At 47.3% G+C, this 14,308-nt stretch overlaps 1 protein-coding gene across 2 annotated transcripts in view; it reads left to right on the top strand.

Annotated features, from left to right (window-relative positions):
• The window catches only part of SOCS7 (suppressor of cytokine signaling 7), a 65,182-nt gene extending 53,874 nt beyond the window's left edge, over nucleotides 1-11,308 (top strand). For both annotated transcript variants that reach the window (XM_033918770.1, XM_033918769.1), the window contains one exon: nucleotides 9,716-11,308. The gene's annotated coding sequence lies outside the window, so the exon portion shown is untranslated. The remainder of the gene's footprint in view (nucleotides 1-9,715) is intronic.
• The last annotated feature ends 3,000 nt before the right edge of the window (nucleotides 11,309-14,308 follow it).

The following is a 14,308-nucleotide window of genomic DNA, read 5'->3' as shown; positions in this document are numbered from 1 at the left end:
ATCTGCCCCATGAGGTGTTGCACTTGCCATTGCACCAGGTTCTCTGGCAAACCTTTCTCCAGAACCTGGAGACCCCCTATGCGGTCACAGCCATTCTCTCCAAGTTGGAGTCCTGTTGCTAGACGATTCTGGTTAAGGGGTTTGAAAGTTCTCAGATTTCTCATCAGTCCTTGGTGGTTGAGTCTTCCTTGAAGAAGTCCAACCCCTCGAAGGTTTACGCTGCTGTCCCTCCGGGCAGGGAGGGCCGTACGATGGACAAATTTGGTCACCGTCTTTACCAAAACTCAATGATGGCGAATCGTGTCCTTGACTATAACTTTATCTTCACGTCCTACCTCCGGTTCTGTGTGGACGCCCTCAGCTCGTTCCAGGAGGACATACCGGATTCTCATAGAAACATAGAAACATAGAAAGTGACGGCAGAAAAAGGCCGAGGCCCATCGAGTCTGCCCACACCGCTGACCCACCCCCCCTATTTAATCACTCTCTGATGACCTTTCCCTCCTAGAGATCCGACATGAGCATCCCATCTGTTCTTAAAATCCGACACGCTGCTGGCCTCGATCACCTGCACTGGGAGCTTGTTCCAGCTGTCAACCACTCTTTCGGTGAAGAAGTATTTCCTGGTGTCGCCATGAAACTTCCCGCCCTTTATTTTCAGCGGGTGTCCTCTTGTGGCGGAGGGTCCTTTAAGAAGGAAAATATCATCTTCTCCCTCGATACGACCAGTGACATACTTAAACGTCTCAATCATGTCTCCTCTCTCCCTGCGTTCTTCGAGAGAGTATAGCTGCAATTCGTTCAGTCTTTCTTCGTATGATAGATCTTTAAGCCCCGAGACCATCCTGGTGGCCATCCGCTGTACCGACTCGACTCTCAGTACATCTTTACGGTAATGTGGCCTCCAGAATTGTACGCAGTACTCCAGATGAGGCCTCACCATGGTTCTGTACAAGGGCATTAGGACGTCGGGCTTCCGACTAACAAAGCTTCTCCGGATACAACCCAACATTTGCCTAGCCCTGGATGAGGCCTTCTCCACTTGATTGGCCGTTTTCATGTCTTCACTGATGATCACCCCCAAATCCCGTTCTGCTGTAGTCCTTGCTAAGGTTTTACCATTTAATGTGTACGTTCTGCACGGATTATTGTTGCCCAGGTGCATGACCTTGCATTTGTTAGCGTTGAAGCCAAGCTGCCAGGTCGAGGACCAATGTTCCAATAAAACCAGGTCTTGCGTCATGCTGTCGGACAGACTGCCGTTACCCACAATGTTACATAGTTTGGCATCATCGGCGAATAATGCTATTTTACCTTGAAGCCCCTGAGTCATGTCTCTTACGAATATGTTGAAAAGGATCGGGCCCAAGACCGAGCCCTGCGGCACCCCACTGGTCACTTCCGTCGTTTTAGAGATGGTACCATTAACCACCACCCTCTGAGTTCTTCCACTCAGCCAATCGTGGACCCATGCTGTAAATGTTTCACCTAATCCCATTGATTTCATCTTGCCCAATAGCCTGCGGTGGGGGACGCTATCAAAGGCTTTGCTGAAGTCCAAGTACACGACGTCCAGGGATTCTCCCATATCTAGTTTCCTTGTTACCCAGTCAAAGAAACTAATGAGATTGGATTGACAGGACCTACCCTTGGTGAATCCATGTTGGTGGGGATCGCGTAGTTCCTCCTCGTCTAGTATCATGTCTAATTTGCGTTTGATGAGTGTTTCCATGAGTTTACTCACTACCGATGTGAGACTTACCGGTCTGTAATTCGTAGCCTCTGTCCTACAACCCTTTTTGTGCAGAGGAACGACGTTAGCTGTTTTCCAGTCCAAGGGCACTATTCCCGTGCTCAGGGACAGATTGAAGAGTATTGATAACGGCTCCGCTAGGACGTCCCTGAGCTCTCTGAGCACCCTGGGATGTAGATTGTCCGGCCCCATTGCTTTGTTCACCTTAAGTCTTGATAATTCGTCGTAGACGTCTCCGGAAGTAAACTCTAAATCCCGAAACGGATCTTCTGAACTTTGCTTTACCTGCGACTGTGGACCTGACCCCGGTGCCTCACATGTGAAAACAGAGCAAAAATATTCATTTAGTAGTTCGGCTTTGTCTGAATCTGATTCTACATATTTCCCATCTGATTTCCTAAGGCGCACTATCCCATCAGTGTTTCTTTTTCTGTCACTAATATACCTGAAGAAGGATTTGTCGCCCTTCTTAATGTTCCTTGCTAGGTTTACCTCAGCTTGATGCTTGGCCTCTCTGACTGCCGCTTTCACTGCTGCAGCTTTGGCCATGTATTCCAATTTAGCCTCTCTTGTCTCTGAATGTTTGTAAGAAATGAATGCTGATTTCTTTTCTTTACAGAGATCTGAAATCTCTGCGGTGAACCATTGGGGTCTATTGTTTCTTCGCCGTTTGCTTGCTGATGTGATGTATCGGTTCGTTGCTACATGTATGGTAGATTTCAAGGTTGACCACATATTCTCCACATTATTGGCCACAGCTTGGCTTTGTAGTGTGTGATGGACGAAATCTCCCATGCGTTTGAAGTCAGCGCCTCGAAAGTTGAGTACTCTGGTTGACGTGCTTGATCTAGTGAAATCTTTCTTGAGGTTGAACCATATCATGTTGTGGTCACTGGAGGCTAACTTATCGCCTACCGAGACCTCTGATACGCTTTCTCCATTGGTGAGTACCAGGTCCAATATCGCCTGTGCCCTAGTGGGCTCTGATACCAGTTGTTTGAGTTGTGCTCCTTTAATTGTGGATAATAGCCTTCTACTGGCGCTGGTTGTCGCTGTGAGCGTGTTCCAATCTGCATCCGGCATGTTGAAGTCCCCTAGCAGTACTGTGTCCCCCCTTAGAGTGATATTCTCTATGTCATGGATTAATTCTATGTCTTTGTTTTCCAGCTGTCTTGGTGGTCTATAAATTACACCAAGATACAGACACTTTTCTTTGCCTCTGGCTAGGTTTACCCAGAGGGATTCTCCGGAGTACTTGACCTCCGTGATTCTCGTAGTTTTAATGTCCTCCCTAGTGTATAGTGCTACCCCTCCTCCTAACTTGCCCTCTCTGTCTCGACGAAGTAAGTTGTAACCCGGTATAGCCATATCCCACCCATGAGAGTCCGTGAACCAACTTTCGGAAATCGCCACCACATCTAGGTCAGCATTTATTATCTCGGTCTCCAGCTCAAGGATTTTATTGCCTAAACTGTGTGCATTGACATACATAGCTCTCCATGCCTTGTGATTGTTAGGACCCTGTGTTATTTTGCCCCCTAATGAATTGTTTGCAATGTGAGCATTTATTGCGGACTCAGAATTAATTGCAATGTGAGTACTTACCTCGGACTTGGTATTGTTAGTATTATTTGCAAAGTGAGCACTTACCTCAGACTCAGAAGTGGAGCTGTGACTCTCCTCCTCAGGATAGTTACCTACTGCACAGGAACCCTCCCCCAACTTACCTAGTTTAAAGCCCTTCTAAGCAGACGGGCTAGTCGGTGTCCGAAGACGTACTTACCCCTGCTGGTTAGATGAAGTCCGTCTGGTCCCTGAAGTCCCTGTAGTGCCTCTCCATGGTTCAGGAATCCGAAGTTCATCTCCCTGCACCATCCGTGTAGCCACTCGTTGGTCCTCTGGATGCGCTCATCTCTGGCTCTTCCCTTGCCTCTAACTGGGAGGATCGATGAGAAGACCACCTGTGCTCCCGTCTGCCTCAGCTTCTCACCCAGGGCTCCAAAGTCAATGGCTATATTCTCCGGGGTGTTCCTGGCTGTGTCGTTCGTTCCGACGTGGATAAGAAGCATGGGGAAGTGGTCCTGGGGCGTGAGTAGTCTATCTAGACAGGCGGTGACATCCCGGATCTTGGCTCCAGGCAGACAGCATACCTCCCTTGACTGTATATCTGGTCTACAGATTGGTCCCTCGGTGCCCCTCAGCATGGAGTCCCCATGCGTCTCGGCGTCAGGAGTTTTGTCTCCTCGAGGAGACCCTCTCCCAGCTCCGTCTCTATATGTTTCAGGCTGCATACGACGCCTTCGAGTTGTCCTCGAGGGTCATGGCCTTTGCAGTCGCCATGCGTCACCTCGCTTGGCTCCGCATTGTGGATTTGGATCCGAATCTACAGGATCGTCTTGCCAATCTCCTGTGTGTGGGTCGTGAGCTCTTCGATGATTCCATCGAGGCGGCCACCAAGCGCCTATCGGACCATGAACGGTCCTTCGCCTCTCTGGTGAAACTTAAACCGAAGGCCCCTCTGGCTCGGCAATACAAAATTCCTCTCCCACAGAAATCTACGCCTGCCTTCTCTTGGCCTCTTTCGAAGCGGCTGCAGCAGCAGCAGCAGCAACGTCAAACTAAGACTCAGCCGCCAGCTCCGGCGAAGACTAGGCTGTCCTTTCGACAATTCCAGTCCGAGCCTTCGGGCTCCCTTCCTCCTGGAGCCTTCCCCCCTCCCCATCGGGGGTCGTCTCCATCATTTCTATGCCCAGTGGGAAAGTCTTACCACCGACAGTTGGGTGCTTTCTATCATCCGGGAAGGGTACTCCCTTCACTTCAGTCACGTAACCCCGGATCTGCCTCCAAGAGAGTTTCCTTCTGCTTGGTCTCAGCTGCCTCTCCTTCTGCAGGAAGCTCAGGCCCTTCTTTGCCTTCGGGTGGTCGAGGAGGATCCCCTGGAGCAGTGGAACACCGGATTTTATTCCCGGTACTTTCTGGTACCCAAGAAGACGGGGGATCTGCATCCAATCCTGGACCTCCGTGCTCTGAACAAGTTTCTGGTCAGGGAACGGTTCAGAATGCTCACCCTTCCTACTTTGTACCCCCTCTTGGACGAGGGAGACTTGCTGTGCTCGCTGGACCTCAAGGAGGCGTACACGCACATTCCGATACACCCGGCCTCTCGCCGGTATCTGAGATTCCGGGTGGGGGTATCTCCATCTCCAGTATCGTATTCTTCCCTTCAGCCTGGCGGCCTCTCCAAGGGTCTTCACGAAATTTCTACTGGTGGTTGCTGTGGCCCTGCGTCTCCGTGGCCTGCAGGTCTTTCCCTACCTCGACAACTGGTTGATCAAAGCGTCCTCTTGCCTCGAAGTTCTGTGAGCGACGAATCAAGCCATCTTGCTCCTTCAGAGCCTCGGGTTCGAGGTGAACTTCCCCTAGTCTCAGCTCTGCCCGTCCCAGTTTCTGGAATTTATTGGAGCATTCCTGGACACGTCTCTTCTCCGCTCTTTTTTGCCTCGGCCTCGACAGGAGGCCCTCGTTCGTTTATGCCGGAGGGTAGCCCATCTGTCCTCGGCCCTGGCTCGGCTCATGATGGTCCTTCTAGGTCACATGGCTTCCACGATTCACGTGACTCCTTTTACCAGACTTCATCTCCGTATTCCTCAATGGACTCTAGCGTCCCAATGGAACCAGGATCGAGACCCTGTCTCTCGACTCTTTGTCGTGACTCTTTTGTTGAGGCAGTCTCTCCTTTGGTGGATGCTCTCTTCTAATCTTTCCAGAGGTTTTCTGTTTCATGCCCCTCCTCCGCAGAAGGTCCTGACTACGGACTCGTTGGCCTACACCTGGGGGGCTCATCTGGACGGATTTCGCACTCAGGGTCTTTGGTCCAGTGCCGAATGACTTTGTCACATCAATCTGCTGGAGCTTCGAGCGATCTTCCTTGCCCTGAAGGCTTTTTGTCACCTGCTTTGCGACGGACTGGTGCTGGTCCACACGGACAACCAGGTCGCCATGTATTATATCAACAAACAGGGGGGGACGGGGTCCCTGTCCCTGTGCCAGGAGGTGATGCGGCTCTGGGACTGGGCCATCCGCCGCAACATATTCCTTCGAGCGGTCTACATTCAGGGCAGCACAGTTGTCTGGCGGACAAGTTGAGTCATCTTCTGCAGCCTCACGAATGGTCCATCCATTCCTTGACCCTGCGTCAGGTATTTGCTCGTTGGGGGACTCTGGCCATCGATCTGTTTGCGTCCCCCCACAATCACAAGTTACCCCGCTTCTGCTCCAGGGTCTACACCCCACTCAGACTCGAGGCGGATGCTTTCCTGCTGGATTGGACGAACCTGTTTCTGTATGTGTTCCCTCCATTCCCTCTGATTCTGAAGACTCTTGTCGGGCTCAAGTCCACGAGTGCCACCATGATTCTGATAGCTCTTCGGTGGCCCCGACAGCCGTGGTTCTCCCTCCTGTTATAACTCAGTTCTGGGGAGCCTCTTCTGCCTGTTTTTCCTTCACTGCTTACGCAGAGTCGGGGTTCTCTACTTCATCCCAACTTACAGTCTCTACACTTAACGGCTTGGTTCCTCAAGACTTGATGCCCTCGTTCCAGTTCTCCCAGCCTGTGCTGGATGTCCTGGAGGCATCTCGGAAGGAGTCCACTCGCCAATGTTGCCATCAGAAGTGGACCCGTTTTTCTTCCTCGTGTGCTACTCGACAGCAGGAGCCGCTGTCTGCCTCCTTATCTGCTGTCCTGGACTATCTGTTACACTTAACTGGCGCTGGTCTCAAGTCCTCATCGGTTCGAGTCCACCTTAGTGCCATTGCTGCTTTTCATCAGCCGATTGACGGGAAGCCTATCTCTGTTCATCCTTTGGTTTCCCGCTTTATGAAAGGCCTTCTCCACGTTCATCCGCCCCTTAAGCCTCCTCCTGTGGTTTGGGATCTTAACGTGGTCCTTGCTCGCTTGATGAAACCCCTGTTCGAGCTGCTAGCGCGGGCTCACTTGAAGTTTCTTACTTGGAAGGTTGTGTTTCTTTTCGCTCTCACTTCTGCCTGTCGAGTCAGTGAGCTTCAAGCCTTGGTAGCGGACCCTCCTTTCACTGTCTTCCATCATGATAAGGTGGTTCTCCGTACCCATCCTAAGTTCTTGCCTAAGGTTGTTTCTGAGTTTCACATCAACCAATCCATTGTTCTCCCTGTGTTTTTTCCGAAGCCCCATTCTCACCCTGGAGAAGTGGCTCTGCATTCTCTTGATTGTAAGTGTGTGCTGGCCTTCTACTTGAAGCGCACCGCTCCTCATTGTACTGCTCCCCAGCTGTTCATCTCCTTTGATCCTAATCGCTTGGGTCGTTCTGTTTCTAAGCGGACCATTTCTAACTGGTTGGCCGCTTGTATCTCTTTTTGTTACGCTCAGGCTGGTCTCTCCCTCCCGGGTCGAGTCACTGGCCACAAGGTCAGAGCGATGGCAGTGTCTGTTGCTTTCCTCCGCTCGACTCCACTTGAGGAAATATGTAAGGCTGCCAGTTGGTCCTCGGTTCATATGCTTATCTCGCACTACTGTCTGGATGCTTTTTCCAAGTGTGATGGCCATTTTAGCCAGTCCGTTTTACAAAACCTGTTCTCCTAAATTGCCAACTCACCCTCCATCCCATTCTGGTTAGCTTGGAGGTCTCCCACATGTAGAGAATATGCTGTCTGTTTGTCCTGGGATAAAGCACAGTTACTTACCGTAACAGGTGTTATCCAGGGACAGCAGGCAGATATTCTCGCAATCCACCCTCCTCCCCGTGGTTGGCTTCTTTGCTAGCTATCTGAACTGAGGACTCGCTGAGGAGATGCATGCCCTAGACCGGGCAGGAGGGGCTCTCGTGTATGCGCGGGCCAATCGCAAGCTTGAAGGTCTTCAAACAAGTCTGCTTGCGAAAACGTCCGCTAGGGGGCTCCGTCGGTGATGCCACCCACATGTAGAGAATATCTGCCTGCTGTCCCTTGATAACACCTGTTACGGTAAGTAACTGCTTTCTAATGACCATCTTTTGGTTTGAAAATCACTCTATATCAGGGGTGCCCACACCTTTTTGGCTTGCGAGCTACTTTTAAAATGACTGGGTCAAAATGATCTACCAACAATAAAATAAAAAAAACCACAAAGTACACTGTACGCAGAGAAAATGCTAATTATCATTTATATTCGGGCTTTTTTTCCTTCAAAGATGTAAAGGCAGATGACTTTAAAATATGCAACATCACCTTGCTGGGGGGGGGGCAGGGAAAGAGAGAGAAAGAAAGAAACTATACAAAATAGACAAATATACCCCCTCCCCTTTTACTAAACCACGATAGTGGTTTTTAGCACAGGGAGCTGCGCTGAATGCCTCATGCTGCTCCCGACGCTCATAGGCTCCCTGCACTAAAAAACGCTATTGCGGTTTAGTAACCAGCAGGCAGATTCTGGGTCATATTGGAATAAGGGTACTGTATTACCTAACAAAGGGAGGAACCAGCTGGCAAAGGCTAGTCACAAATCTATTAAGTTGGCCCAATGTCACCTACATGAGACTGGGATACATGAAAGCCTCTCAGAACCCACTGCCTTAAAATGTCACGCTTAAGTAAGGTGTTCTTTTCTTGTATCCAGAGAAAGGGATATATACTTTTCAAGGCAGAAAGGAAACTCGGGAGCCAACTTTTCTAACTTATATGGGGTGCTAAACCAAATGTAAATGGCTTGTCAAGGAACTGGTTCAATTTTGGGATTTGAACCTAAACTTCAGCCACACACCAGGCATCTGGGTGAACACGTTCTTGGGGTTTAGAAACATAGAAATAGACGGCAGATAAGGGCCACGGCCTATCAAGTCTGCCCACTCCAGTGACCCTCCCTATCTATCTTTGTGGATAGATCCCACATGTCTATCCTATCTGGCCTTAAAATCTGGCACACTGCTGGCCTCAATAACCTGAAGTGGAAGACTATATTCCAGCGATCAACCACCCTTTCAGTGAAGAAGAACTTCCTAGTGTCACTGTGCAGTTTCCCGCCCCTGATTTTTCACGAATGCCCCCTTGTTGCCGTGGGATCCTTGAAGAAGAAGATGTCTTCTTCCACCTCGATGCGGCCCGTGAGATACTTGAATGTCTCGATCATATCTTCCCTCTCTCTACGTTCCTCGAGTGAGTAGAGCTGCAATTTCCCTAACCGCTCCTCGTACGGGAGCTCCTTGAGTCCCGAGACCATCCTGGTGGCCATTCTCTTCTGCCGTCCCCCCCCTGCTCCTCTCCTTCCCTGGGCATCATCAGCCGCTTCAGCCTCTTGATCCTGGCAGGGTCTGGGGGTGGTGGGCTTCACTGCTTGCGTGGGACCGGAGCTCCTCGCACTGCATGAAGTTCTCATATTCGGGATGGGCTCCGCGATCGACTCGCGTTACCTTTGCGATCTACTGGTAGATCGAGATCGACCTTTTTGGGTACCCCTGCCCTATGTTATATGTTTTTGTGTTCAGTGTATATTTAAGGGTCATTTTCAAATAGAAAAACATCCAAGGGAAAAAGGCAGAAAACCATTCCATTGGTATGTCTGGGGGGCCAACAGTCTTACTCAACTGACCACATAGACATCCCAGCAGAGCACTGGGGCAGCCCCCTCCGGGAATAGCAAAAAAGTACTATACCCAACATAGCCAAAAACATCCTGTTTTTTTTGCCCTGGATGTTTTTACAATGTTCCAGTATCACAGGAAAATGTCAAAATTGTAAGTGTCCTAGTCCCATGCAATACATGTTTCCAGCACATCCCCTTGAGCTTTAGATGAACTGCTTAGAAAAAGTCTTTAAAATGAGTTTTGAAACTAGTGACTTTGATGTTTTTTGTGAAAAAAAGTCTATCTGCCACTTTATGCCCTTTTTTGGATGTTTTGTTTCAAAAATGACTGCCTTCAGTTAATATACTTTTTTTATTTCTCTTTTCTAAAGGAACTCATCATTGATACTTGCAATGAACCAAATGAAATTCCTACAAAGAGGAGAAGGAGAAAGCAGCTGAAAATATGGCTATGACTTCTGTCCCCAGATGTGCTTGGACTGCAAATCGAACACATTTCAACTTCTAGGGAATTACTGGACTGCAAAGAAATTGTCATAGATCCTGCAGCTGTGGAGAATGTTTTAGTTTAATGACATTTTTTAAATGGGGGATTTTTCTTTCTTTCTCCAATTGTCTCCAGCAGAACGGGAAATAGAAACCACTTGGGCAGGTCACATCTGTGAGAACAGGAAATGGTGGTGGTAAATGTGAGAAGGGGTGGGAACGGAAGGCTGGAGAATGACCCAGTGCTTTTCTAGCCAAGTGGTTGCTAGACCTTACAGTCTGAATAGTGTATCGGCAGAGCCTGCTTATGTACTGTCGGTGGCAAGGAAGCTTTAGTTGTGAGCCTCAAGAATTGTAAGGGTGGGGTAAAATGTGAAATAGAAACCCTTCTCGTAATTCTACATACTTTCGTACTGAAGAGATGGATGGGTATGAGGGGCTGTGCCAGTGAGAGGATAAGCAGCACAAAAGGAATCTTACTATTTAGGCGATATTGTGACAGTACACTTGGCTTTGCAGTCTTTCTGCTGTCTGCTTTTGCTGTAATTTCCTTGCTACCTCTCTGACTTTGATGTGTAGCCTGTCATCTTGGGCTTCATGTGGGCTTTTGAGAGGTTTAGTTCTCTGTTAGACACGCTCATATAGTTTGATTGTGAGAAAATAGAATGTTAAGATACTATCTTGCCTCTGCTTAGATTTAGGAGTTGGAAAAGTACATTTCAGTTGACTTCCCCTACTCACTTCGTTCTTGTAATAAGCTAAGTGTAGGAAAAGGGAATCTGTATCGGAGGTGTAGGAAAAATTGTACCAGTCAGCACTGCTGTAACTTTAGTTCCTTCAGATGAGTGGGTGAGAGGTTGCCTGGACAGTACCTGTGACCACCAAAGAAAGGTGAAGGAGCTAACTCCCAGAAATGGTTTTCTTCCACACTGGAACCATCCCTGTGGGATTTGTACTTTTATGCATACTTTAAAGGTTGAGAAGTTACAAAGAATCCTTGAATCTCTGTTAAGAAACAGATATTTATGCCTCTTTGGTTTCTTTCTAACCTTAGAGAACTGGAATGTTTCTTCCCTGGGTTTGGGCTGTTACACTGATAATTGCTGACATATTGTGAGCATCTGTTCAGCTGGACCGCTGCATTGTTAGAATGTGAAAGGCTAAAAGCCGTTGATCAGCACTGGATGCAGGAAAGAGCCATATACAGTATGTTCTTATAAGCAGGAGAGTCTCCATGCCTGGAACATACACTGAGAAGAAATAGTTTTATGGGCTTTGGTACTCCACTGACCAGCACTTGACTAAATGATATATGGTCTTGGAAGGATCTAATTATTTTCCACTAGGGTTGGGTTGTCATGTGAAATGAATGTCATTCACTAATAATAGTACACATAGGGGCTGATTCTATAAATGCCGCCTAAATCGGCCGGCGCTTGGAGAAAAAAAAAAAAAAGGCACCGACTGCACGTCAGTCATGCTTAGGTACCATTTACAGAATTGCAGCTTACGGCACCTTTGTAAAAACTTAGGTGCCTGAAATGTACATGAGGATTTTAAAGGCCTACATTTCAGGTGCTTTATTTTTTGGAGAATCATGCTTAGCGGCGCTAAACTCATACTCCACCCATAGAAACACCCTCTTAGGCGTTAGGCATTGCTAAGCGCATTGCGATAGGCACCTATTGCCCAATTAAATTTTTTAAATCAATTATTGAGGTTGTTAAGGGTATTTTGCCAATTAAGTTAGGTGCCTAATTTGAGGCACCCTTTATAGAATCGGCCCCCTTATTGCACACTTTTCTTTGAGTGTGTACTGTTTGCATATGCACGCTATGCAAATAGTGCGTGCTCTTTAAGAAAAGTGTGCACTATTAACATTTGTTTGAGACAAAAATGTTCTGTCTACTATCCCTATCCACTCTCCTCTACTAAAAAAAATTCTGCCTGGCGTAAACTGGTGGCTATTGGATTTTTACTTGTATCTGCACTTACTACTGAAGATATTTATATTTAATTTGAAAAGCCAATGGAAATAGGAAAAATGTGATTTAATTTCATTAACGCCTTGTGTTGCAGTAGGATCCTGGAAGGGTGACTTTTCCCTGGCTGCTATGGGAGGGGTCCAGAGATCCTTAGTCATCACCTAACTGCTGTATAATATGCGGAAGTGCAGCCTGAGTGCAGTTGGAGTGTGCTGTCTAGTATTATAATGAAAAGGAAATCATGGAAATGCCATCTCCTAAAGCATTTCTGTACAAGAATAGGAAGATAGTAAATACAGGTCCTAGGGCAATGTTCATATTTGAAGTGCTAGGACTTGTGGTGGACAGCTCTACTTTCAGAGAGATAATATTATCAAGTACGCATTGTGCACAACAGGCTGAGAGTCAAGCTTCTGGATTTTGCTTTTAAGCTGACTTACCAGACTTTGCCCTAAATACATAAATTCTTTTTAATCTCCATGTAAGCAGAAAACTGTTTCATCAAAGCCACAGATGCTGTGAATACCCAGCTATGGCCATGCACTGGTACAGCTTCTCTAATGCTGAGATATGACATTTGTGGTGTTCCCTTTCAAGCTCAGCATGGACTTTTCTTCCTGGAAGCTGTGCCTGACTATAGCTGAGTTTTTTACAGTTTGTCTTCAGGTGATGGTCTAAGATGCGCTGCTTTTTTCTCTTTTGTGACTCCTTGTTTTTGTGCTTAATTTATTAAAATACTGGCTATATAATTTATTTTCATAATATATAATATGGTACTAAAAGGTGAACAAATTTGAAGGCCAGTCTTAGTGTGTGTTTCTGCAAACCTCTGGACTGCACTATGGGTATTGCAGTGTTTGGGGTAGGGATGGGGAATATTGGGAACTATTTGTATATACTGTATCAATAGGCATGTCTGGATCTCTCCAGGTGATAGCAAATGTTGCAGATTGTGTCCCACACCTGATTTTGGAAATGTTGCTGTGGGGTTAAATCTGTGTTTTGTAAGTTCATTTTTATTGCAGTTCTGAATTTTTTTTTTTCTTTTTTGGAGGGGGAGGGGGGGATGGGTGCCGGGGCAAGGGAAGAGAAGATTGGAGGTTGGTGAGAATTTGAAATAAAATGTTTAGAAATCTCTCGATGTGTGCAATGAATATTTTTTACAAGAAAACTTTTTTATGCATGTGTCCAACATGGAATAATATTAGACCTCCCTCACATGATACATAAATCCTTTCCAACTGAGTTACACTGAAGGTGCACTTTGTGTAAGACAACTGTGAACAGGGGCTGCTTGGAGGAAGTGCATTAAAAATGGAGGGCATGAAGAGTTTTTTGAATATGAACAGATCAAGAGTGGACATTCAGAGATATAGGTGTGCTGACTTATTTTCAGACAAGGTTCAACACGCATACATACATGTATTTCAGCCTACCCCAGGAGCCTTATTGTAAATGGACTATAACTTACAGAGTATACTGTACCATGGATAAACAACCTCAAAGACAACACTTTTGAGGAGGGAGGAAGAGGAGGGAGGGACAAAAATCTAGCTCAAAGAAGAGACAAATTAATTTAATCCATTAAAAATACATGATTAAATTAACTTGTCTCTTCCTTGAGCTAAGTTATTAACTTGTGGACAAATAGAGACAAATAGAATGGGCAGATTGGATGGACTGTTCAGGTCTTTGGGCTAGATTCACTAAGCCCATCAATCTAGTCCCGACGACTTAGCAACCCCTTTGTGACCCAATTTTCCTCCGACCTGATTCACTAACTTCTGAGCTGATCATGCTCCTATTCGCGCATTCAAATGAGGGGGAACGGCATGCAAATATAGGCAGGCAGCAATTTCACTAAAAAAAAAAAAAAAAATGAAGCACACCGGCCTGGTCTGGCCGATCCCAAAACAAGCAACTGCTGGGGACCAGTCACTCACGTCTTTCCAACTGCATCTTCTGCTCTCTGCCCTCGACTTTCCAGCTCTGTCTGCCCCAATCGCCACCCTGCTTCTGTCCCAACTCTCCTGCTCTTAATCCCCTGACTTTCCAGCTCTGTCTGCCCTGATTCTCCTGCTCTCTCCCCCTGACTTTCCAGCTCTGTCTGCCTCGACTCTCCTTGCCTTCCCGCAGTGCGAGTCCGTGGTTTTAACCTGCGGGTTTAAAAGTGGGTTAAAACCACAGGCTCACGAAAAAGTAAAAAACAAAAAAAGTTTTCTTTCTCTGCCGAGCACGGAGAGCCAGTGCATGCGCAGACCATCTACAGATGGAGAGCGATCCGGTCGGTGGGGGAGGGGAGGGGAGGGGGGGGGTCGTGATTCCAAATGCCCTTATTTGCATGAGGGTGCTTCGTGAATCAGCCCCCCGGCCATGGATCAGATTGCTCATGGATCCATGGCCTTAGTGAATCTAGCCCTTTATCTGCATCATTTACTATGTTGCTATAGCTGCAGAAACAGTCAAAAGTTTTTCAGGTCCACTGTCTCAGCC

This window comes from Geotrypetes seraphini, chromosome 13 (genome assembly GCF_902459505.1).
Source record: "Geotrypetes seraphini chromosome 13, aGeoSer1.1, whole genome shotgun sequence".
Taxonomy (NCBI): Eukaryota; Metazoa; Chordata; class Amphibia; order Gymnophiona; family Dermophiidae; genus Geotrypetes; species Geotrypetes seraphini.
The sequence above is the reverse complement of the archived record's forward strand: the minus strand, read 5'-3'. Positions and strand labels throughout refer to the sequence as shown.